This window comes from Dasypus novemcinctus, chromosome 11 (genome assembly GCF_030445035.2).
Source record: "Dasypus novemcinctus isolate mDasNov1 chromosome 11, mDasNov1.1.hap2, whole genome shotgun sequence".
Lineage (NCBI taxonomy): Eukaryota > Metazoa > Chordata > Mammalia > Cingulata > Dasypodidae > Dasypus > Dasypus novemcinctus.
The window spans coordinates 113,955,833-113,981,802 of NC_080683.1; the positions used below are offsets into that span (position 1 = coordinate 113,955,833).

Below are 25,970 nucleotides of genomic sequence, written 5' to 3' on the forward strand. Positions count from 1 at the left end.
TAGATAGATAAACAGATACTGTAGCAGTTTGATAATATTGATGAATTCCAAAAAGAAATATTGGATTATGTTTGTATACTGATCTTTTCCTCTAGGCATATTAAATTATATTGGATTCATATGTTTACTTGATTAAGTAATTATGTAAACCTCTGGTACTAATAGGGCATTGAACGTGGGTGGGGACTCAGTTAAAAGGCATGGCAAAGGACAGAGTTGGAGGGTTTTTGATGTTGGAGTTTTGACGTTGGAGTTTGATGCTGAAGCCTTAAGCTGGAGCCCTGGATAGCAAGGAAACAGAAGCAAGCCCCAGAAAGAAATTAACCCTGAGCCCAGGAAAAAGAAGCCTGAGGAAGGGAGGTACTCAGGAAGCCTGAACCCTCGCAGATGTCAGCAACCTTCTTGCTCCAACATGTGGAAATAGATTTTGGTGAGGGAAGTAACTTATGCTTTATGGCCTGGTGTCTGTAGGCTCCTACCCCAAATAAATACCTTTAAAAAACCAACCAATTTCTGGTGTTTTGCATCAGCACCCCTTTGGCTGACTAATAAAGATAGATATAGATCTCTTGTCAGTTCTGCTTTTCTGGAAAACCTAACTAATATGGGGTTAAAAGAATTTTCCAAATCAGTGGGCAAGTTAGTCTTTTAATGGCCCTTCCAACCCACTTACCCACCAGAATGGAAACACTTTCTCTTTGGGTACCATCTTGTAAAAGCTATACTGACTTGCTTTAGTAAGGGCATTAGGAAAATGTCTGCAGAGATGGCTTGTATTTTTGCCTATCAATGTCCAAAAGATTCTGGAGAGAGGACAAAAAAGTGAGTTGAGAAAAACAAGCTCCATATAATCAGATGGAGTAGACTTAGTCTCCAAGAGCTAACTGAAGCATAAACCACTCAGCAAACAGATTATCTACCTACATCTGTATCTGTATCTGTCACACCTACACCTACATCTACATGTATTAATAAATCTGTCCACACACAAACTGATGTACACATATTCATATCCGCTCCCAGAGTCCTCTTTAACCGCCTCTGCTTTTATGCCTTCCTGGTTTCCCAGGAGACTTTTCAATTGTTCCACCCATACCTTTGGGTCTTAGTATAAAATGACTCCTCTAGATCTGGGAAGGGGATTTCAGCTCTTTCCTGCACCCTCGGTTCCCCTTTCTGCTGAGTATCCCTTCACCTAGGAGCCAGTGCCGACCACCGGGCTCTTTTGTGGCTGGTCTCCCATCCACCAGGAAGCTTCCCATGGACTGGGCTCATTCTAAGTGACTCTTTCTGATCCCCAGACAACCCCCGCCCTCACCAGCTCCCCCACCTCATGCTGGAGCTGAGACCCTGCCCTGCTCTTGCACTGCCTGGCTTCTCACGGGTGGGGCTCCCGGGTCACTGTGCTTCCAGAGGCTGTCGCTGTGCCGGGTCCACCTGCTGGCACCTGCTCCCTCCCCGGGACCTATGGTGCTGGCGGTGGCTGCTGCGGTTATGCCCCACCACTGCTCCTTCCCTGATGGCTGTCCCCTTCCCTGCATGCAGGTAAGGGCATCCTCTGTTCTCTGGTTCACTAAAGAATTCTAGAAAAAAAGCAGGTTGAAAAAGAGATTAGTTGTTTTTGGTTTGTTTTTGTTTTTCTTACTCTGTCAGGATGTTCGAAAGAATGTCCATACCTGGTCGGGTGCTGGTGCAGGTCTAGTCCGCTTCTGCCTGTGTCTGTCTTCACTGCCTCCCCACTCTGTCCTGCTGCACACATACCAGCTGAAAGGGGAAGTCTCTCACGTGTGACCTCTTACACACTGATTTGAGCCACTCAGGCAACAGCCTTGGTAATTTGCATACGTTGGCTCATTTCACACCTCACCATGAAATAGCACAGGTTTCAGCAGGCCCGTTTTTTTTTTGGATGAAAAGACTAGTCTCAGAAAGCTGAAGTTACTTTTTCAAGGAAGTACAACTTACAGAGCTAGAATTGGAATCGACATGGACATTTCACTGTGTATTTTTCCAACCAAGAGCAATCCATTTCCCTTTCAGAGTGCTTAAAAGTTTCAACCACCAACATTTTTAAGTGCTTTTATTTTTTCAGGCGGTATTGTACGTGGGAAAACAAAATTTTGCTCCCCTTCCAAAAAATTCTGGAAAAATATGAGGGTACAATTTATAATCTTCACAACTATTAGCAGTAGAACCCATTCCCAAGTGGTTTTGTTCAGGCTCTGTGGGTGATGACAAATCCTCAGCAGCTCTCCACCCCAATGCCACCACTTTCTCTCTAACCCTAAAACCAGCTCAGGATGGAGTGGCAATATCAGAGAGACAGCTCTGAAATGGTGGTAATTTGGTTTATAAAAAGAGAGAGAGAATTCCCAAACTGTCTTGTCATGCATCTCACAGTTGATGGCAACATGGGATTTTGTCATGACAGTGGAGTTGGAAGGGTGGAGAGATGCTGAGAGAGTTGATTATTCACAGTTCCATTTTTTTTTAAGTTTTAGTTTTAGAGTAGTTGTAGATTTACAGAAAAATTGAGCAGGAAATATATAGTTCCCATATATGCCCCATACATAAATATAGTTTTTCTTATTATTAACATTTTGCACTAGAGGGGTACATTTGTTACAACTGATGAATGAATATTAATTGAATTATATTATAAACTAAAGCCCATAGTTTACATTAAAGTTAATAACTCGTCTTTGTGTTATACAGTTCTATTTTTTAAATTATGATAATGTATATAAAACATAAAATTTCCCATTTTAACCACCTTCAAGCCTACAATTCAGTGGCATTATTTATATTCACATATGTGTTGTTATTACCACCATCTATTACCAAAACTTTTCCATCACCCCAAAGGGAAACTTTTTACAGTTAAGCATTAATCCCCATTCCCTATCTCCCCACTCTGCCTGCCCCTGGAAACCTATACTCTAGCTTCTGTCTGTGAATTTGCATATTCTCATTTTTTAATGTAATTAGAAATATATAAGATATTGAATAGATACAGTATCTGTCCTTTTGTGTTTGGCTTATTTCACTCAATATGTCTTCAAGGTTCATCCATGTTGTTGCGTATACCAGAATGTTACTTCTTTATATGGCTGAATAATATTCCCTTGTGTGCATATACCACATTTTCTTTATCCATTCAACTGTGGATGGACAGTTGGGTGGCTTCCACCTTTTGGCAATTGTGAATAATGCCACTATGAACTCTGGTGTACAAATTGCAGTTGAATTTTGACCACAGCCATTGAGCACCTGTGGGGGAGCAGACATTGCACTGTGCTTATCCTTTAGAGACCCAGGGTCCTTGTCCTCCTCCAGCCTTGGCTCTCCCCATGGGGTAAAGTGAGCACATCAACCCAGGGCCCACTCCCACCCCAGACCATGCTCCAATTCCTCGGGATCCGGAATTCCAGCTCAGTCTTTATGCAGCATCTCCCTGGTCTATCTTCCTGAGAGTGGGCAGCACCAATGGATGCATGACCCTTGGTCCAAGGGATGGCCAAGAGGTTACCTTTTGCATGGCTGGGAGTAGAAGGGACAGAGGGAAGAGGGTAGGAAATGGAGGAGAGGGAAGGGGAGGCAGTAAGGTTGGGATCATGCCTCCATTCCTTCCATTGCTCTGGTCCTGGGCTTCCAGGAACCCTTATATAATCATTTTAACCCTTTTTTAATTTCCCTTTATTTGACAGTGAATCAAGTCTGAAAGTGCTGGCAGGATTAGGTTGATGTACATGTTAGGAGAGAGAAAAATAAGGGACTTCCATTTAATCTACAGAACAATTTTCTGGCAATAATTTAGTCAAGCATTGAAATAAATGTTAAAGTCTATGAACTCATTTGCTCCAATGACATATTCTTTGGCTCTCTGAAATGTTTGCTTTTGCCCAAAGGAATTTTCTTTCACTTTGTGGTTCCATTGAATCTCTAGGTGTACAAAAAGTTTCAAGAAACAATTGACTTCTTTTCTATTTTCCTCTCTCAAGTCAATTATGGGATGGTTTTACCTCCTTTTTTAGCATAAAAGAATTTCTTCTCTAGAAGGAGGTCTACCCTGAAAGAATATACCTCATTATAACTTTGCTGGGCATTTTTTACACTTGACTTTGCCAAAAGGCTGAGAAGTGTTGCTGGACCTTTTTAAATAAAGGAATGACAAAATGCAACAGGAATTCCAGGAAAAGAATACAACTGTGTGATGTATTTGTAGAAAAGCCTGCTCCAGTATCTGCTTTTGTCCCACTATGACTTCTTTCCTTCTGTTTCTGCCAGGGGACAAGCAAGTGATGAATGGGTGGCTTGACCCAGAAGGTGTTATAGGGATGCTGGAAAGCAAGTGAATGCTATAAAAAATCATTTTTAATAGGACCTGACACTAATTCAGGAGCTTGAGGGAAGGAAGGAGGGGAAGAGCGTAGAGACAATGATTAACAGTGAGGAGCAAAACCCTCGTTTCATCATAAAGATGAATGTAGAGTTGCAGTAATTTGCAAATAACATGTAATTAGGGATAGTTTTTGTAATGCAAAAATAAACCCTGTAATTATATATAGAACTGATTGGAGATAATGATAGTGATCTACCAGGAATAGATTAAAGGATTGAGACCATTTCCCCCTTCCCCCCCCCAATCCCGTTCACACACTGGGGTTTTCTGCACTGACCTGTAGAAATAACATTAATGAGTGATATTGAAGAAAGATCCTCTGAGTTGGTGTCGGGCGCTTGATTTACATCTTCCCCAGAAGCTTCCTTGTCAGGAGCCTTTTAGAAAAGAAATGAGAGAAAGGATAAGGCCACACATTTTTATCAGTTTTATAGGAACTTTGCGCTCGGAGTAAACTTGTTTTTAATTGTGGTAACATATATATATATATAACATAAAATTTACTTTTTAAAAACCACTTTCAAGCCTACAATTCAGTGGCATTAATTACATTCACAATGTTCTGCTACCATCACCCCCATCCATTTCCAAACCTTTTCCATCACCCCAATCAGAAACTCTGAACCTGTTAAACCTGCACTGCCCATTCTTCCTTCCCCTGGACATGTACTGTAGCGTCTGCCTCTATGAATTGCCATATCCTGGTTGTTTTCTATAAGTGAGATCATACAATAGCTGTCCTTTTGTGTCTGAGTTATTTCACTCAACATGATGTCTTCAAGGTTCATTCATGTAGTAGCAGGTATCAGAATTCCATTCCTTTCTATGGTTGAATAAAATTCCATTGTATTCTTTTACCACATTCTTTTTATCCATTCAACTGTAAATGGACACTTAAGTTGCTTTCACCTTTTGACTATTGTGAATAATGCTGCTATGATCATTGGTGTAAAAATATCTGTTCCAGTTCCTGTTTTCAATTCTTTTGGGTATATACCTAGAAGTGGGATTGCCAGGACATATGGTAATTCTAAGTTGAACTTTTTGAGGAATTGCCAAACTGTTTTCCATAGTAGCTGCATTATTTTATATTCCCACCAAAAATGTTCAAAGGTTCTTATTTGTTCACATCCTTATTAACTCCTTTAGTTTCCATTTTTAAAATATTAGCCATTCTGGTGGGTATGCAGTGGTATCTCATTGTGTTTAAAAATTTTTTTATTAGAGAAGAGTTGTAAGCTTACAAAAGATAATGTGCAGAATTCCCATACACCACCCTTCCACCAAAACCTTTTATTGTTGTGGAACATTCTTTACAGATTATGAAAGAACATTGTCAGGCTGTTACCACTATCTACTATCCACAGCGTCCACTTGGCTCATCATGGTATTGGTTTGCATTTCTGTAATGACTAATGATGTTGGGCATCTTTTTCAAGTGCTTTTTGGCCTTTTGCTTCTCTTCTTTGGAGAAATGTCTATTCAAGTCCTTGGCCAAACCACCTTAATCGGTTGTTTGTCTTTTTGTTGTTGAGTTGTTAGATTCCTTTATGGATTCTGGATATTAAACCCTTTTCAGGTATGTGGTTTCCAAGTATTTTCTCTCATTCTGTATGTTGCATTTTCACTTTCTTGATGATGTCCTTTGAGGAACAAAAATTTTAAATTTTGATGAAGTCCTATTTATGTATTTTTTCCTTTGTTGCCCATGCTTTGATATAAAGTCTAAGAATCCATTTCTTAGTATAAAGTCTTGAAGATATTTCCCTATGCTTTCTTCTAAGAGTTCTGCACTTTTAGTACTTAACTTTTAGGTCTTTGATGCATTATTTCATTAAACTTTTTTTTCAGTCTCCCTTATATCCTCTCTCCTCCTCACTACCCTCCTTTCTCTTTTTCCCTTTCTGCTGGTTCAAAGTTTTAGTAGGCCTCTTCTAGCCAAACCTTTGAAGGATTCTTAAGCATCATCACCTTCACTGGATCAGGTTTTAAACATTTGGATTGTTTGCCTGGAATCTTAGAGATGGGATTCTCAGCAATCCCCTTCCCTGCTTTATCCACTACCCTTACATATGTACATGTAGGCCTTTCTCTTGAACCATAAGCTCCTTTCAGGGCAGAAACCATATCTTAATTAATAAATTCATTTATTCACTTACTTATTCAGTAAATATTCATTTATTGTCTTTTATATGTTAGGAACTGGAGCTATGAAAATAAATGAGACACAATCTCATGAGACCACAGGCCAACATGTACATACTTTACCTGTGTGGGTAACTTCTTCATATTGATCTCTGCCATGATAACTAGCAAAGGATGCAACAGGTAGGAGAAATTTTTAAAATGCTTATTTAATTAATTGTTTCAGGACTGTTGTACCAAATAGAATCTCCATCTGCAGCTACTAATTCTAATTACAAACTATATTATTATTCTTTAACCTTTTTCAGTGAACAAATAAGGACTACCATTTCTTCAGACCCCATCATGCAGGGACTTGACATATGTGATTATTTTTTAATGATTTAACAGCTTTTTGAAGTTCCTCATTTTATACACTAGAGCACTAAGACTGGCCAAAGCTAGGGTTTGAGCCCTGCTTCATCTGAGAATAAAGCCCATAGTTTTACTCACTGTGAAAAATTGGCTCCAATACTCTCTTGAAATTCCTGCCTCTTTTATTCCAAAGTTCCAATAGGCAAGACCCTAATTTCAGCAACACTCTTCTTGTTCACTGGCCCCAATGTCCCTTAACATTTGACAATAGAGGCCTGGCATCTCAAGCTCAAACGAACTTCCAATGTTTGATAATATGAGCAACCTAGGACCCTCGGCAGGAAAAGTTTGCATGTTCATCTTTCTTTTTAGGAGATGGGTCATTTGGCCACCATTTGGTAAATTCTCTGTTATGCCTCTTCTTGCCCAGGCTTGAATGCTCTAAAAAGAGGCCTCTGTTGGCCGAGAGTTTCCAGGTAATCAGCCAGTAGGCAGAAATTGTCACCAATGTGATTACCCGCTCAGATGACAATTCCATTTTTGTGCACAATAGACTCTTTGAACTCTAAATATTCATGATTCTTCTGACTCTTTGGAGGGTCAAGTGTGTAAGCATCAGCAAGAGATCTTTGTTCTCATTGTTCTTTCCCGTATACAATGCCTATATTTTGTCCTGTTTATGAAACCTATTTCTATTGCATGCTGTTACATCCACAATGGGGCCCTTTTCATTTTGAAATATTATCTCAACGCTGTCGTGGGAGCAGATTCAACTGAACACTAGGTTTACTCGTAAACAGTGTAAACATGAGCTCCCAAGGCTTGGTTGCTAGGCTATCAACACAATGAAAATACCCACATAGGGTTTATTGTCAGAAGATAATACAGGATGGAGGTGATGGAAAAAAATCAGTTGCCAGTGGTTCCATTGAGAGGTGGTCTCTGAGGTCAGCGTCCGTTAGTATCTTCATCACTGCCTTTTCGAAAAGGTTAAAGTTTCCCAGTTCATATGTGGGAACAAACAGAAAAATGTATACTCTGGAACAATAATATGCAGAGACAAGACAGCGCCAGAAAGACAACGCCTGCTCAGCGGTGTTTCCTGAAAGCCCCGCCTGACCCTTGCACCTCAGGCGCAGCACCGGCGCTTTAACCAGTAGTTCCACCACGTGATGTCAGGATGGATGGCCTCTTTCCAACGGCCTTGTGGCTTATCTTTTGGGACAGAGAGCTGGGGAGATAGCAGGCTGGGAACTGTTGTTACAGTTTGGCAGGGGAGAAAAACAACAGACCAGTTTTTGGTGTTGTCACACGTGGGAGCTCAGGGTCCAAGTTCCACCTTCGGAATCCTCTGAAGTCGGCCCTGCATTACTGCTGCTCGGTTAAGGAAACACATCTTGCTGTATTATCGGCTTCACTTTCGTGTGCGTGTTTTTACCCAATGCTTTCCTTGCAGTCATGAATACTAGACAGTGTTCAGAGAACTTTACAGCTATTTACTGATGTAATCTTCACAACAGTCCTGGAAGATGGGTAGTATCTTTGTTCTCATTTTGTAGATGAGGATATCGAGCACAGAAGGGGAAGGCACAAACTGGTGAGTAGGGAACTAGACCTCAAATTCAGGCAGTCTGATCCCAGGGCTTGCCCTGAGCCTCTCACAGTGCTGCCTTTTATGATGGGTCTTTAAAAATTATTATTATTTTTAATAGATTTTTAGGCAAAGCTTATAAAAAAGAATCATCGCATTTCTTAAGAACCATTCAGAGTCATAAGCTTTTATTGTAGAGCACCATAAACCTAATGATTCTATTTTTATATTAAAAACACATGTTTTCAATCATAAAGGCGACAGAGTTTCTTCTTTAAACACAGTAATAAAGTCTGTCTCCTGATTTTTCTTAGCTTTTTTTGCTTCTCAAACTGAGGTTCCCACACAAACCCAGGTCTGCAGCCAGCTGACAGGAAAGACAGGAAGCTATTTATACTAAGTCAAATGTGAGTATCTATTATAAGGCAGAATTTTAAAATTTTAAAGATAAACCAGGAGACATCCAAGACGTTTTGAATTTCAAGCAGGTTGCTGTGGATTCTAGCCTGCTTGTGGGGGATTCTGGCGTATACATGAGCTTCTGCCCTTTGGAGTCACTTTGGTGGAAAAGTCTAAGTGATAAAGAAGAAAACTCAAATGCTATTGGTGCAAAAGTAAAGTTTCATAACTTATGTTGCTTTCCAGAGGAACAGCCATGATAATTTTAAGCACACTGATCCTTTCAGAGAATGGTTAGAAAAACTGAATGGGGAAAATAAAAAAAAAAAGGAACTCCTGACCTGAGTGGTCAACAGCTCATTCTACAAGAAGTAGGAACAGAAACAACCCACCAACCTCCTGATTAGAAGAGGAAATACATGAAATTATTCATTCTTCCCGTATCTTATAAGGCCACACACAACTCAGGCGTCTCTCATGGACCGCGGTGTTCACCGAACCATCTCTGTGGGCACAAAATTATCTGGTGCAGTGTGGTGAGGAGGTTCTCAGGAAAGGAGAAGGCATGCTGTGAACCCCTTAGCAGCTTCCAGCTGCTGCAGATGGTACAGGTGGCATGATCATCAATTACAAGGTCCAGAAATGCACCGGCACATACAGTGAATGTATACAGCCCCGATGACAGTTTTATTTTGGTAATATGACAATGTAGAGACAGAGATGCAAGAAAGGATGGGCAGGGCCTTGGCCTATTCTTTTAGTACTTATAACCCCCAACAGGTATAACCCTCACCAACACCAAGAGGAAGGCTTGTATCTGTCCCTTGTCAATAAAGCATCTGTCATGGGTAACAGGAATTCGGGCTGTTATTGGGTCCTGTTACTGGGTCACCTGAATACTTCTAAGTTGAATTTTAAGTGATCACAATTCCTCTGGCAGGAAACTACTGAATACATAATTGAAGCATTGAACATGCTGGTTTGGATGGTTTGCAAAGTCCAGTCAAGCTCCCTTTGCTGCTACTTTACTCCCCCTGTATTTTTGAATACATGCACTACGCCAAGCGGACATTCTCCTCAACCTTACAAGATACCCCGGGAGCCATCCCGGTGAAACATGCACATGATCTGTTCTTTCCGATATAGTCATTTTCAGTTTGAGTAGTTAAAATACACAACTTGTCTCAGGTTTACATGAAGCCTCTACTTCAAACCTGAAATGAAACTCAATTTATCATCTAGTTGTGTTCTTTTCTCACTTCAGCATCCACTCTCTCGCTCTAGTTCTTGGTCAGGCTTTGCTTAAAAAGCAAAATTGAATAAAAATTCATTTCAATGTCAACAGATAGCCACTATTTGTTAACATGTTATCAATCTTAAGAATAATTCTAATTCAGTTCAATTACATAATTCTACATTTCAGGCAAGAGTATGATCTAATAAAATCTGTTTAAACTTCATATTCAGCAACTTCATGAAGCACAAATAGTGTCTAAATTTGTCCACTACAAAAAACAATCTTTTTTAAAAAATTATTGAAGTCTCCTCAATTATATTTTTAAATAACTTGATTTTGAAATTGTTACAAAATCAGAAAATTCAACTCCAAGAAAGAGTCAATAAATGTACTTTAATGGGAACAAAGTAGTAACTATGCAAAAGAAGCAAGGACTATATTCAAGAGAAATATAATTATTCGAATATTTATTTTTTTAAGATTTTCTTTGGCTGAATGACAATCATCTTTTAATTAAAGTTTTAGAAATACTTATTAGGCATAACATTCTACTTATAGTGTGTATTTATATGCTGCTTGGTCATGCTTTTGCACAGTTATAAAATAACAAAGATTGTTATTATTCAATAAGTACGTAACATATCTGATCTCATAAAAACATTGTCAATGGTGGGAAAAATGCATGCTTATAGTATGACTAAGGCTGTCAGCCCAGTAACTTCCAGAAGCATGCAGATACACTTCAGCAGACTCACTCACAAGGCTGGACTCCAGCGATTTTGCAATGGGCTCCATCTGCAAGGAGCCAGGAGGGGAGGGTGGGTGTGACCTGGGAAAGAGCTCCAGGTGAGCTGCAGGAAAGGGGGGGCACTCTTTGGTTTCCATCTTCTCCTTCTTTATTGCAATTTGTCTAAACAAACTTCTTGGCAAACAGGAAACTGGGGATTTTGACTATAGAATACTTTTGAAAAATCTAATAGGCAGTTAGGGCCCTGGCCAGGGGCCTGTGTGACATTCCTATTTTAATTAGTGCTCTTTGAACTGCAGAGTACAAAGACTCACTTATCTAGAAGTAGACCACAAACCAGAATGGATCAGAAGGTCACAAGGCCCTAGATGTTTCCCAGTTTGAGTCCCTGGTCCTTCTCCCGTGGTCTCGTTTGCAGTCCGTCTTGCAGCCTTTCTCAGACTTGGTCTTTCTCAAAGACATTCTTTCTTTTCTCTGCTACTTTATAACTTCATCTTGCACATGACTTGGCTTGCTCAAGTCTGCAGCTCCAGTAAAATTGATGCTTGCTGGGAAGCAGGCTTGGCCCAATGGATAGGGCATCCACCTACTACATGGGAGGTCTGCAGTTCAAACCCCGGGCCTCCTTGACCCATGTGGAGCTGGCCCATGTGCAGTGCTGATGCGCGCAAGGAGTGCCATGCCATGCAGGGGTGTCCCCCGCATAGGAGAACCCCACACGCAAGGAGTGTGCTCCATAAGGAGAGCCACCCAGCGTGAAAGAAAGTGGAACCTGCCCAAGAATGGTGCCGCACACATGGAGAGCTGACACAGAAAGATGACGCAAGAAAAAGAAACACAGATTCCCGGTGCTACTGATAAGGATAGAAGTGGTCACAGAAGAACACACAGTGAATGGACACTAAGAGCAGACAACTGGGGCGGGGGGGGGGGGGGGAGGGGGAAGGGGAGAGAAATTAAAAAAAAAAAAATTGATGCTTGCAGTCCAGATTTCCAAGGGAAGGCTCTCATCATCCTTGTATGCCATCCTGAGTAGGTGATGGGAAGCCTATAGGTTGACTGTCCTAAAGTCAGGCTTATCCAATTGCTGTGCATGTGTTTGGAGAACAGCTCATGGATGGAGCAAGACTTTAGGGCACAAAGGCTTTGGGGGGAGCATATTCCTTAGGAGAGCCTGCAGCAGACCTCACAGTGATTGGTATCTCTAGGACAGTTCATTTTAACATCCTCTTGGGCTCTTCATTAGAGAAGTCAGCTATTCATTCAATGCATTTTTATTAAACAACCCCAGTGGATCAGAAAGAGAGGAGAGAGAACAATTTGAAAGGAGACTGCTTAAAACTCTTGCTCTCTAGTGACAACCTTTCCTTTTCAACCTCTGCTAGACCATGGAGGTGTGGGGAGAGCCAAGCATTACTCATCAGTAGTAGCACATTTGCTATTTGACAGCTCTTTGAAATTTGTTTTTCCATCCTTGTGAATGAAAGATGCTCTTTTTATGCATAACCTCTGCCTTCCCATAGAAACTGTGCTCACATCTTCACAGCACAAAATGGCATTTTACTCTCTGAAATGATATTTCACTAAGTTATAAATAAAAGCAAATAAAGGTGCCAAGGCTGGGAGAACTGGGCAGATGGGGAGGTTGGGAGGACAAAAAGGAGACTCCATGGGAAAACGATGCATTCCTATTTAATGTATTCTGGGGGTCACAGGTTAAAGTCTTTCCATGTTAATTTGTGTGTTATTTTTTTAATTTTAATTTTTTGCCATATTCTTTTTAGCTTTTTTTTTCCATTGGCAGATACTCAAACTGTGACATGCTTGAGAAAGGTCTTTCGCAACCTCAGCCAGGCAGTCCAGGTGAACTTCAAGGGTGACGTCATGTTGATAGTACACACCCTTGCTATGAAGAGGTCAAGACAGGCCTCTACCATTGGGGTCCTCCTCCCCGAGAGCCCTCAGCCAGTCTCATCAGGTCAAGGTATCAGACAAATCCCCTTTGATGGACATTCTGCAAAATACTGGACCAGAACTCCTCAAAACTGTCAAGGTCATAAATAATAAAGAAGGGCGGAGAGACTGTCATGGCCAGGGAGAGCCTTAGGAGACATGACAACTAATATAATGTGGGACCCTGGATGAGATCCTGGGACAGAAAAAGGACATTTGGGGAAACTAAGGAAATCTGAATAAAATATGGACTTAATAGTAAGACATGGGTATTGATTCATGGATTGTAACAAGATGTTAGTAATAGGGACACCTGGGGGCAGGGTCTATGGGAACGCTGTACTGTCTTACTCGGTTTCCTGTAAATTGAGAAATGTTTTAAAAATTATTTTAAAAACTAATACTACATAGAAAAAAATAAAAAGGTCTTTCTGTTTGTTTTAATCAGAAATTTTAGTATGGAAGGTTACTACCATGTGTGTATGATCAGCTGTATTTGCACATAACGGTTCTCCTGTAAATTCTCTGGAGTTATGATATGTAATAAACTCTTCTTTCCTATAGGTCCTGAAGAGAAAAGTTTAAAAAAAAAGAGAGAGAGAGAGAGAGAAACAGTGAGTGGAAGGGGGTTACATTATTTAGGAATGTTATCCTTTCATCAAGTGCATTGCTTTAATATGAAAGCAATTTGATGACACAATGTGTCTTTCAGACTAAGTTTCACTTTAAAAAATAAACCAATTGTACTATAGCAAATATTACAACTGTATGAAAAGGAAAAACCTAGCCATTTCTCTCCATATAACAAATTACTTACTTTGTTGTTGTTGTTGTTTTTTAATATTCCTTCCCCATTTGCTGCAATCGTAGTGCTGATGAAATTGGGCATTCTGATTTTCATCATAAACAATTCCCAGGTTACATCATGGTCTTCAAAATTTTCATTGTAAAAGGCTACATAATAGCCCATCAAGTGCATGGACAATAATTTGGTTGAACGATTCCCTGTTGCTGACACTACCAATGGCCATATATACCTTGGAAGAATGAAGCACCCCACTCTTCCAGGGCTACCCGGGCACAAGCGGGGGTAATGTCTGTAGTATATTTATTCCCTAGGAAAACATCCGGTGTCTGAACTCTTGCCCTGCCTCTCCTGCAGGGCTGGGAGCAGGTGGACAGAGCCCGGGCCAGGCTGGGCAGTTTTCCGACTGCAGAGCACCCCAGCCTCGCCTTGCCCTGTCTAGTTCTCCCTAATGCCTTGTTGTAAAGGCAAACTTATCTGTCCTCAGGCATTTCAAATACTACCAACCTGCTCATAAAAAAGAAAATGATGGCTGCTGTTCCTAATTTTATACATGTGTCTTAAAAATGAAATTTCTTGATGGTAGGAATTCACAAAAGGGAATAACAACAAGATGAAGAAGGAGATGCCAGAAAATAAATCCTAAAACCCAATGTCTTTGAAGGCGGAGGAAAATGCTGTTTGTAAGATGTCATTATGCTAAGATCATCCTGAAGCCTGCCAACTCTGGAGAGAGAAATGCTAAATACACCTGGATTTTTACTGTGTGTGTGTGTGTAGTGTGTGGTGTTTAAGTTACAAGTGACTAAATGAAGCTTGTTATTTTTCCTCATGTCACTGCAAAAGCACAAGCTTGAGTTTGGTCTTGCTACAGTTAGAGAAAAGGAAGGAGGTGGATGTATCATTCATTTTTAAAATGCTTTTGGATAAAAGGCTCAGGAGATTAGGGGGCTCTTACCAAAATGTGTAGGGGTGCTTGCTTTGTACTGACTCATGAAATGAGCACGGAATTTGCAGAATTGGCATCAGGAAAATGAAATGCATAAGTAATGTTCTGGTCATAAAAGGACATTCTGGATCATCCCATACAAACAAGCAATAGAACGGGGTTGGAGTCCTGCCCATGCAGTCTTGTGAGTAAACATTTGTGAGGTCAGTCCTAGCAGGGAAGCACAGGCAGTTCCTTTCTTTGTGGATTGGGATCAGCACAGAGAGCCCATTGCCCAACTCAAGGGAGAATGGAAGAGCCTCAAAAAACAGAGATTAAATAGCCTCTGTCATACCGGTCACCTCTGATTCACTCAATGGCCTTAAACCAAGGTGCACATGGTGAAGAGCCAGACGTAGCTGGGAAGACCAACTATGGCTACCTACTGCTACTATGACCTCCTGTGGCTGCCTACCATACCAGGACCTCCTGTGGCTGCCTACTGCTGCTGTGACCTCCTGTGGCTGCCTCCCATACCAGGACCTCCTGTGGCTGCCTACCATGCCAGGACCTCCTGTGGCTGCCTACAGCTGCTGTGACCTCCTGTGGCTGCCTCCCATGCCAGGACCTCCTGTGGCTGCCTACCGCTACCATGACCTGGCTGGACTGCCTTAGACTTGTACATCTTGCAAGATCATTTCATGGGAAAAGGACCTACAGTATTTGAGGACTTTTTAGAGTTAGACATTATAATAGTCTTTTTTTTTTTTTTAAGTTGCCCCATTTATCATGGGTGGGATTCCTTCGTGCGCCAGTAGACCTCAATCCATCGTAGGCAGAGTTAAAGCCTTAAAAATCCCACCCACCCCTTGTCCTGTTTTCATATACCTGCTCCTTTTCTAAAAATCTTGGTAACATCTATGTTTAAATGAATAAAAATCACACATCTTATCATTATTTTGCGGCATTTACTTGGCCTTGTTATGCCAGACTTCTCTTCTTCATAGGAAATCAATTGGGTGCCCAAGAACGTGCTAGATTTATAGTATAAATTGACCTCTAGTTCAATCCAATAAATCAGCCTCAAAATCAAGTTTGGCAGTGTGGGAAAAGTTGCATTTTTATTTATTTGTTTTAAAAACCAGTTAGTGAGTTCCTGGGCACTGTATCTATTTTGCCCATCTTGATGTTGTTCTTAGGGTCTTGCTGAGCTCTTTCGCCACGTAGGATTCCAGTGTCCAGTGTCTATTAAATGATGAATATGACAGAAAAAGGAAAGGAAACACTGTTAGAAGGCGAATGTGGGTTAAAAGGAGAAATCCAGTGCAAGTGTCTTGGAGGTGGGTTTCAGGGTTCCCTGCTCCCCCACCCAGGCTTGACCTTCTCTCACTGCAGAGGAGCTCCTGGTCTCTGGGAGCCTCAGCTGGGTGCAGGGGCATGGTGAGGATAAATGGGAGGCCAGCAGAGCAGGGGTGATGGTGTTTTCTGGACCCATGGAGAGCCCTGGGGCCACCACACCAAGAGGCTTTTGTGCAACAGCCTTTGGAGAGAACTGTGATGCTTCTCAGTAGGAGCAACATGTGCCAGGCCACCTGCCCAGCTGTCGAACACCAAGTTCAGTGACACGGTGCCCTGTGGTAGACCTCCTACATTTGCGGCAGACCTTGCGAGAGAAGTGAAGTGGCAGTGGTCCAGGCAGGCGTTGAAGGGCTCAGAAACCAGGGGGGGTGGAGCCATGGGGCAGGGGAATCCAGCACAGGCTGTCCAATATCATAGGGTGGTTTCATGTGTCACTTAATGGGCAAGTCCATCCAAAGGGAGCTGTCACAGCAACTGCTGAGTCTGCTAGACCACAGCTATGATTTCTAACTGATGAAACAGCCCTAAGTTCAGGAACTGGAGGCAGGAACAGGAACACCTTAACTCTCCTGCGACCCCAAGGCCTTGCCCAGTGAGACAGGAATGGAAGATGTTGGTGAGAGCAGAGTAAAACCAGAGCGACTCCTCCTGGCCAAAGGGTTGGGCAGTTTTCCAGATGTACCTTGTAAGTCGGAACCACTTGCTGCCCACAGAACGGGCTTCTTGGGCCCTCCTGGGATGGTGCCGCTCCGTGGGCGGAAGAGGGAGGCTGGATTGCAATGCAAGGGTCCCTTAGGCTGGGCCTCTGTGGAGGGTCCATCTAACATAAACAGTCATGATCAGAGGCTGACCCTCCCCTCCAGCCTTCACACACGGGGAGATTTGTTGGGGAAACCAAAGGACTTTGGGTGATAACTCATTCGGCAGCTCCACCTGAGGACCTCACTGGGTTGTGGCTTCTGCGCTGTTAATTGAGATCCAGAGCCAGGGAAAGGAACCATGCCGAATGGTGCTGCCTCCTGACACAGGCCTCTGTGTCTTGAGCCAGCTCTTAGCCCTTGTGTGCTGCTGAGGTGCTTGGCCTGGACACTTCTGCCAGCTGTTTGGGGTGACCCATGGAGTCCCCATTGGCTGTTTGACCAGGGAGATACAAATTAGGACACATGCCTTTCCATTAAGAAAGGGACATACTCCCAGATCAAATTCAAGCCCACAAGTATTTGCTGAGATTCTACCACTGATTTTAGAATTTGGAGGAATTCTGGGTTTTGAACTTGAACTTAGAAGGGGAGAAGCTCTGATTTACCTGCTAATCTTTTATGTGTGAAACTCTGTATGGCTCCTATTTGACAGTGCATCAGTATCCATCCATATCAACCAGATGTGGTACATTTCAAACAGTCCTGTCAAAAGAGATTGCTTTCTACTCACAGTAGAAGGTACCTTATTTATTTGAACCTAGCTGTAAGCTCTTAATGCTAAATTAAGTTTTGAAAATGATATCACATTAAAAAAACAAAACAAAAACAAAGCTGTACTTAAAACTACAACATCTGATTCTGCAATCAGCATCTTTGTGTGGAGGACATTCCCTGTTTCTTTTAGATTTTCATTTCTTTAACTTATCTTTTTTTTTTTTTTAGGCAAGGGAATAAAGAGTTTATTAATAGACAAGAAAATGAGAAAAGTACATGGTCTGAGGTGTGCTGTAGGGTGAGTTGCTTTAACTTATCTTTTAAGGAAGGTGCTTAAAGCAATGGCACTTAGTAGGTTTGAGTTCCCTTGAAAGCAGGTGAGTGATTTACTTGGAATTGAGCATCTACTGTGCATTAGCTGTAGAGCAGATGCTTTTGCATATTTTACCTCATTTAATTTCTATAACAGCTCAAAAAAGTAATACCAACAAGTCTTCTTTTGGCGGCACTCTTTGAAGCAGTTCACAGACAGACACACAATGGGAACTACCAACAATTTTATTAGCACATCTGCTTTACAAACGAAGAAACGGAGGTGCAGAGAAGTTAGTAAGGTGTCAATGGTCTCAGACCAGGAATTTGTACAGTGGGAGCAGAATCCAAGCAATCTGGTACCAAAGTCTGCTTACAGCCACAGATGAAGCTGTAATACCTCCTGAAATTGGGGGGGGGGGGCGGTGCTTAAAAAAACAGAAATTTGGAGGGAGAAGGCAAGATGGCATCGACTTAAGAGGGCACTCACCACCTCTCACAAAAAACAGCTGAGAAGGGGCAAGATCCTACCTTGAATGACCTGTTTTGGGAACCCACAGAGCAGGAGGCTTCAGGGAATCGATCTGGAGGGAACAGAAAAAAGAGATAAAAAGCCCAAAAGGAAACCCTGAGTTTCTCCCCCCTCCCCACGCCCCCCATGGCTGGCAATGGTGGATGGCTAAGCCCCACCCTCAAGGCAAAAAGCTGGTGCAAACCCCCTGACTCCCACCAGCCTCGGAGCGGGAAGGAGTGTTCTCCAGGAGTAAGAGGGTTCTGGCGAAGGGTGGAGAGGGGTTTCCTTTCCATAGGTTGGGTTACCTGGACCCCCTTTGAACTTTAGGGAACATACCAGCTGGCAAGAGGTGGCCCCAGGAAGAGGGGAGAGGCTAATCTGCTGAGGCAGCCTGATTTACCTAGGCCACCTGGGACAGAGGAACTTGGGCTTGGAGAGGGCTGAGTCAGGCAATTTGACAGTTCTGGTGCTGAAAACTATCAAAATCCCAACTCCCCTAAGAGAGGCAGGCAGTAGAAAGCACTTAATAACCTTCCAAGGGCCTATATAGGGTTCCCTGGGAGGAGAGGGAGGTCTGAAAGAGGGTTGAGAGTCATTTCTCTGCAGTGAGTTGGGATACCAGGGTCACATTTGAATTTCAGAAGGGAACTCAACCTGACCAGGAGAGGTGAGGGGGGATCCAGTTACAAAGGCTATCACCTCCTGCTGCCATGGAAGAGAAAGGAATAAGAATAGAAAGGGGGCAAGGACAGACATAGAGGTGGAGTGGACATCACCATCCCAGGGTCCACAGGATGGAGGAATAGAGTGTGGATTAGAGTGGACTTACTGATAGTCTACTACGGAACTATCATGATTAGTAATGGAAGAAATTGTGGCATTGATGCGGACAAAGTGGCCACAGTAGCTGCTGAGGGTAGAGAGAGGGAAGAAGAGATATGATGTGGGTGCATTTTCAGGACTTGGAGTTGCAGGGACAGGTGCTGAACAGTGTATGTCCTGCCATTGCCCACTGGGTAGACTGGGGGAGAGTTAAACTACAATGTAAACCATTATCCATGTGGTGCAGCAGTGCTCCAAAATGTATTGGGCAAATTCAATGAATGTGCTATGATGATGAAAGAGGTTGTTGATGTGGGAGGAGTGGGGTGAGGGGGGTGAGGGGTATCTGGGGACCTCCTTAAATGAATGTAACATTTAAAAAATAATGGAGAGGGGGAAAAAAAAGAATAGATAGGATGCAGGGATAGACAGGCTCCTAATCAGCAGGAATCTACCCAACTGCAAGAAGTCAAACTTGTCCTAAGGAAAGTGACTGGATAGCTCTCTAGCTAACAGACCCCAAAATTTAACTCAGTGGAGATCTCTGCTTTGAATGTACAAGGACCCTGGCTCAATTCCTAGCTCTCCTTAGAGTAGTGATCTGCTGGGTTATCAAACACCCACCTCATATTTTAGGACAGGAAACAAATAGATAGTATTTTTGTAGTAGTTGCTCTTGGGACTCGTATTTTTCTTTAAAAAGGTTCCTTTCTTTAAATTTAACTTAGTGTACTTTCTAAAATCCTATTCAAAACCTGCAGAGGGCAGGCTGCCCGGTAATTGATTGATGAACACCAGTAACCTGAGATGCTTCTCAGGGGCCTAAGAGGGAAGGCTGCTTTTCCTAAGTTTTTATTTGATTGCTTGCTTGAGTGATTGTTCTATGTTCTTTTTTTTCTCTCCTCTTTTTCTTCCCTTCCTCCCATTTTTAAAAAATTAGATGCTGCTGTCTTGTTTCTTGTTTGCTGTGTTTCCCCTTCCTTTGATTCCTCTTTTTTTTTTTTGGTATACCAGTTTTGTCTATCTACACTATTTTTTTTCTTTCCTTCATCTTCCTGTCTTCTACTTTCTGTTTTTGTTCTTATAGTCCACCTCTCTTTGTTTAGTCTTTAGTTTTTCTTGTTTTTATTTCTATCTCCTCTATTCTCTGTTTTCTTTCTTTTTTAAACTTTTTTCCTTGTTCTCTTTTCTCTTTCACTCTCCTTACCATTCTGGTCTTCTAATTCATTCTAGTTATTTTTCTCTATTTGGTTTTTCATTACATTGTTTGTACATTCAATGTTTTATTCTTATTCCTCTGCACTTTTTACATGAGTTAATTCATTTTCCTAGCTCTTATAAGGTTCCTCTTCTAACTTTTACTATTATTCTTTTTCTCTTTTTACCTCTTTCCCTTTCTTTGGCCCGAATCTTCTTCTTTCAAGGGAACGTAGACAACATCAAGGAAGTAGAATAGGAGGAACAAAGTGTCAAAGAGAAAATTTACCACACACACAGAGCAACTAAATAAAACCCGAGAGAGAGAAACTAATCAACTGAATAAACTCATCAAGAAAAAGAGTTACCTAAACACCAACAAAAAGTTTAAAAACCATACTAAGAAATAGGAGGACATGATCCAGTCCAATGAACAAACTAAAAATCAAGAGGAGATACAGAACATGGAAACAACTAATCAAAGCTGTCCAAACAAATATCATGAATCAACTTAATGAAGTGAAGGAAAAGATTAAGAATATTAAGAAGGCACTGGGAGAACATACTGAAGAAATTGTAAACACACATAAAAAGATGACAGATGTGATGGGGTGATGAAAGGCACAATCCAAGAAATCAAAAATACACTGGAAACACACAACAGCAGATTTGAACAAGCAAAGGAAAGAATTAGCGATATGAAAGACAGTACATCTGAAATCAAACAGACAGTAGGACAGATAGATAAAAGATAGAAAAAAATCCATTAGGGACTTAAGGATCTGAACAACAACAAAAAATGCTCAAACATATGTACTCAAGGCATCCCAGAGGGAGAAGAGAAGGGAAAGTGGACAGAAAGAATGGAATACAGTACTAACATACAGGATAACATGATGACTCTTGAGGACCCTATGTTGAGTGAGGCAAGCCAGGCATTTAAGGACAAATAATATATTGCCTCACATATATGAACTAAGCAAATTGAGCAGGCTCAGAGAGCTAGAGTCTGGAAGTTAGGTTGACAGGTAATTGAAAGAGAGAAGAAGGTTGTGAACCAATGCCCATGCAGGCAAATCTATGATAAGGTGGCAGTGAGTAGTTGTGTAGTTAAGGGACTTACTGGGTGTAGTGAAACTGTTGGGTTGGGTGGTGCAAGTTTGACAGGGGGATAGGTAGGGGAAGATGGGTTGGAAGGTCCATGGAACTAGATGGAGAGCTGGAAGAGGGAGCAGGTAAACACTTGGGATTGACGTATATGTGGTTGAAACTACCATGTTGGCAAAGCTCTTTTAGTTACAGGTTTAGGGCATTGAATGGGGGGACATCAGGACAAGGCACATCTGGGGCAGTGTTCTAGAGAATGTGTGAGTGATCATATTGTCAAAGTGTGTTGTATCAGTGGGTGGAGACTCACATAATGAGCGGGAAGGAAGGAGTGGGACTCCCTTTCTGGGGAGACCTGATATGTTCTCAAACAGACAGGTGGATGTCTCTCTAGAGCATGGTCAGTTGCTAAAAGGGGAGGACAGACCAGTGTGTAAAGCCCTCAGTTCTGTTGCAAGTAACTATGAATCTTGTCCTTCAAGGAGTCAAGCCTGGTGGCTCCAAGGGGAGTGGGAGGGAGGAATAGAGTAAATGGCAGAGGGGGCATTTAGGGGGCAGTGGAAGTATTATGCATGATCTTGCAATGATGGATACAGGCCATGTTGAATTTCTTCAAAAAATTTATAAAAGGTCTAGAGTTTGGGCCATAATGTAAACCACTGACCATGGTTAGTGACTATGTTTCAATATTTGTACATTAGTTGTAACACATGTACCATCCACATATAACAAGGTTATTGCTCTGGGAAGGGGGGAAAGGGGGAGGATGTTGATGTATGGGAGGCATCTGTGTTCTGTATGTGACATTACTGTGACCTAAAACTTCTTTGAAAACAAAATGAAAAAAAGTAAGACCCTGGGAAAGAAATGGAAGAAAATGTCACTGTACATACAGGGCAACAGATATTATAGTGATAAAAGGCAAAACATCAAAAAAATTTTTTCAAAATTTTTTCAATATCCCAATTTTTAAATTTTATTTTACTTTTTCTAAGTTAGTATGCATTTTATTTCCTTTTTTCCCCAAATTCTACTCAATTTATTCATTTTTTAAAAGATATTACATTTAAAAAATATGAGGTCCCCATTCACCCCCACCGCCCCCACCCCACCACTCCCCCCACAGTAACACTCTCCCCCATCATCATGACACATCCATTGCGTCTGGTGAGTACATCTCTGGGCATCGCTGCACCCCATGTCCTATGTTCCACACCATAGCCCACACTCTCCCACGTTCCATCCAGTGGCTCATGGGAGGACATACAACATCCGGCAATTGTCCCTGGAGCACCACCCAGGAAAACTCCAAGACCCGAGAATGCCTCCACATCTCATCTCTTCCTCCCATTCCCCACACCGAGCAGCCACCATGGCCACTTTTTCCACACCAATGCCACATTTCTCGATTATTAACCACAATAGTTCATGAATAGGATATCATTAAGTCCACTCTGATCCTTACTGTATTCCTCCTTCCTGTGGACCTTGGCTTGGTTGTGTCCATTCCACATCTATGTCAAGAGGAGGTTTAGATTCCACATGGATATTGGATGCAGTCCTCCTGTTTTCAGTTGTAGGCACTCTAGGCTCCATGGTGTGGTGGTTGACATTCTTCAACTCCATGTTAGCTTCCCACCAAATAGATGTTCAGACACCTCCTGCCCTGCAAAATCCCGAAACAGCCTGGTCCTGAAGAATTTCCAATGCTGCCCAGCCGCTTCTTTGCAGGAGAGATTATCAGGTATGCTCACTCAGCCACCGTCTTGCCCCCAATTCGCATTTTATTTCTTATGTTCATACCCATCACTACTATTTCATTTTCCTATTAATTGTATATGGTGATAGTCTTGTCTTCATTTTTGAAGAAGTTTTGGACCACGGATGGTTACAACTGTGGCAGGGGAAGATCATTGGTGTGGGGTATCAGTGATGGGGGATATATGGGAGAAAGTTCACCTGGGCATACATATAAGGTTTATAAATATGTTCATATATTCATGGGGCATTGTCATAGTGGGTGGAGAGTTATGCAATAACCAAAAGAATATTGAATTCCCATCCTGGGGAGCTCTGCCATATTCTCTAATGAAACAGCAACCATCCCTGAAGTGAAGAGAAATGACTAGTGAAGAAGAATGTTTCATTGATGGGCTCTTGATATTGATGATTATGCTTATGAGCCTTTGCCCTTGAAATTGCAACTTAGCCTAGTGCTGTAGGGTACCTAAGAGTTACCTCCTGAAAGCCTCCATGTTGCTCAAATGTGATCTCTCACTAAGCCAAACTTAGCATATAAATGCATTACCTTCTCCTCAGTGTGGGACATGACTCCCAGGGATGAGCCTCCCTGGCACCAAGGGATTACTACCAAGCACGAACTAGCAATGCAACTGGAAAAAGACCTTAATAAAAGGGGGAAAAGATAAAGACAAATGAGTTTATATGACTAAGAGACTTCAAAGTGAGTTGGGAGGTCATTCTAGCAGCAATGCTTATGCATGTCTCAGCAGGATCTCATAAACTGCCAAAGCAGATACTGCCCCAAATAGTGGGGTTCCTGAGGGCTCTGGAGATACCCAGATCCTACAGCCATGGCAGATAGTCCTGGATTTTGTTGCCTTGCCAGTGGGTCCTACATTGGAGTTTGTGCTCCTGACAGAATTGGACTCAGTTGTGACTTCTCTATACATTCCTCTTCTGTCCCTTCTATTTGAACCTATTGTTGGTGGTGGATTTGATATGTATATGTCCAAGAGACTTGAATCTTTGGACTGTGCATGTGCCAGCTAGTTGCTGAGTCTCAGTGTAGTTGTAAAACCTATTCTCTATTTCATTGGATTCTCCCAGGACAACTAACAAGGAGGTGAGGATGGACAACCACCATACCAAGGAATTGAGAAAGTCTACAACTGCAAGCAAGGAAATCCCATCCATTAGCCATATGTGATCAAGACCCCTTCTCAATTAGAAATGAAGTGGGCATCACCATCCTAGAATCCTCAGGATTGAGGAATAAAATAAATGGAGTAGACTTACTGGTATTCTAGTATAGACTTATTGGGATTCTAGCAATGGAAGAAATTGTGTCACTGATATGGAGATGATGGCCACTGGAGGTACTGAAGGCAGGGAAAGAGAAAAAGAAATGTAATATGGGGGCATTTTGGGGACTTGGAATTGTCCTGAATGACATTGCAACGACAGATATAGGCCATTATATATCCTGCCATAACCTACAGAATTGAGTGGGAGAGAGTGTAAACTATAATGTAAATGTAATGTAATCCATGCTTAGTGGCAATGCTCCAAATGTGTTCATCAATTGCAATGAATGTACCACACTAATGAAAGAAGTTGTTAATGTGGGGAAAAGTGGGAGAGAGGTGTAGGGAGTGGGGCATATGGGAATCCCTTATATTTTTATATTTTTTGTGTAACATTTTGTGTAATCCACCTTTTTAAAAAAATAAAAGTTATACTGAAAAAAAAAACCCCAGAAATTTATTGTCTCACAGTTCTAGAGGCAAGAATTCCAAAATTAAGGACGTTTTAATTTTTTTGTTTTTTGCATTTATTTACTTGTTTATTTATTTATTATTTTATACAAATCAATTTTATTGATACATATTACTAAAGCATAAGTCCATCCAATATGTGCAGTCAACGCCTCTCCCCTTCTTAAAAGGACACTGATTATATTGGATTAAGGGTCTACCCCACTCCAGCGTGACCGCATTTTAACTTAAATAATTCCATCTGCAATGACCCTATTTCCACATAAATTCACAATCTGAGGTGCCAGTGGTTAGGACTTCAGCATATCTTTCCTGGGGAACACAATTCAACCCACAAGAGTTTGTTTGAGGCTCAATATACTAGATAATTTTGCTGTACCCATCTGTCCACAAACTCTCTTATAGTCCATGCCTTGACCTCTCTGGCCTGAGCAACCATGTGTTGAGTCACGTGACCCTGTTCCCTGCCTCACCCTCTTCCTCTGGACGCAGATGATTAGACTAAGGATGGATAAAAGGAAAGGGCCCGCTGGCCAGCAACCCTGACCTATAGACTAGAACTAAAAACAAAATGATCTGGGCCAGCCTGATCACTTCTCTTCAACAAACTGACCGGGGACTGGTAGGCATTAAATCACGTCCGCCATAAGACCTGTTGACGTCTACAGTATGACTGCGACCTTATTTGGAAATAGGATCTTTGCAGATGCGTCCAAGTTAAGATAAAGTCATCTTTAGTTGAGGCGGGGAGTAATCTAACATGACTGGTGTCCTTCTAAAAAGGATAAGAGACAGAGACACAGAGGGAGAAGGCCATGAGCAGATGGCGGCAGAGATTGGAGCGGCACTGCCACAAACCAGGAGCCCCTGGGGTCACCAGAAGCTGGAAGAGGCCAGGAAGGGTCCTCCCCTAGAGCTTACAGGAAGGAGGTCTTGCTGACACCTTGATTTCAGTCTTCTGGCCTCCAGAATTGTGAGAGGATACATTTCAGTTGCTTTGGTGGTACCTTGTTATGGCAGACCTAGGAAATGAAGAGAGTTTTAAACTAAAGACAGTCTTAACCTATGAGAAATACTTTGAACAGACCTGTGGGTGAATAAGCACCCCCTTAATTACTGAAGGTAGGCCCACATCTTCTGTCTCCAGGGTCTCTAGAGCTGCCC

The 25,970-nt window shown here is 41.9% G+C and overlaps 2 long non-coding RNA genes across 3 annotated transcripts; one reads left to right on the forward strand and one right to left on the reverse strand.

The window, feature by feature from the left end:
* Positions 1-15,165: 15,165 nt before the first annotated feature.
* Positions 15,166-16,213, reverse strand: LOC131280511 (uncharacterized). The gene is made up of 2 exons (XR_009188124.2): positions 15,943-16,213; positions 15,166-15,807 (listed from the first exon to the last, which is right to left on the reverse strand). It is a non-coding gene; the product is annotated as an uncharacterized lncRNA (long non-coding RNA).
* A 142-nt stretch (positions 16,214-16,355) lies between these two features.
* On the forward strand, positions 16,356-24,782 carry LOC139440023 (uncharacterized). 2 transcript variants are annotated; one of them, XR_011650146.1, is made up of 2 exons: positions 16,356-16,606; positions 24,139-24,782. It is a non-coding gene; the product is annotated as an uncharacterized lncRNA (long non-coding RNA). The 2 variants fall into 2 exon arrangements; XR_011650145.1 differs by lacking the exon at positions 16,356-16,606 and adding an exon at positions 20,249-23,032.
* The last annotated feature ends 1,188 nt before the right edge of the window (positions 24,783-25,970 follow it).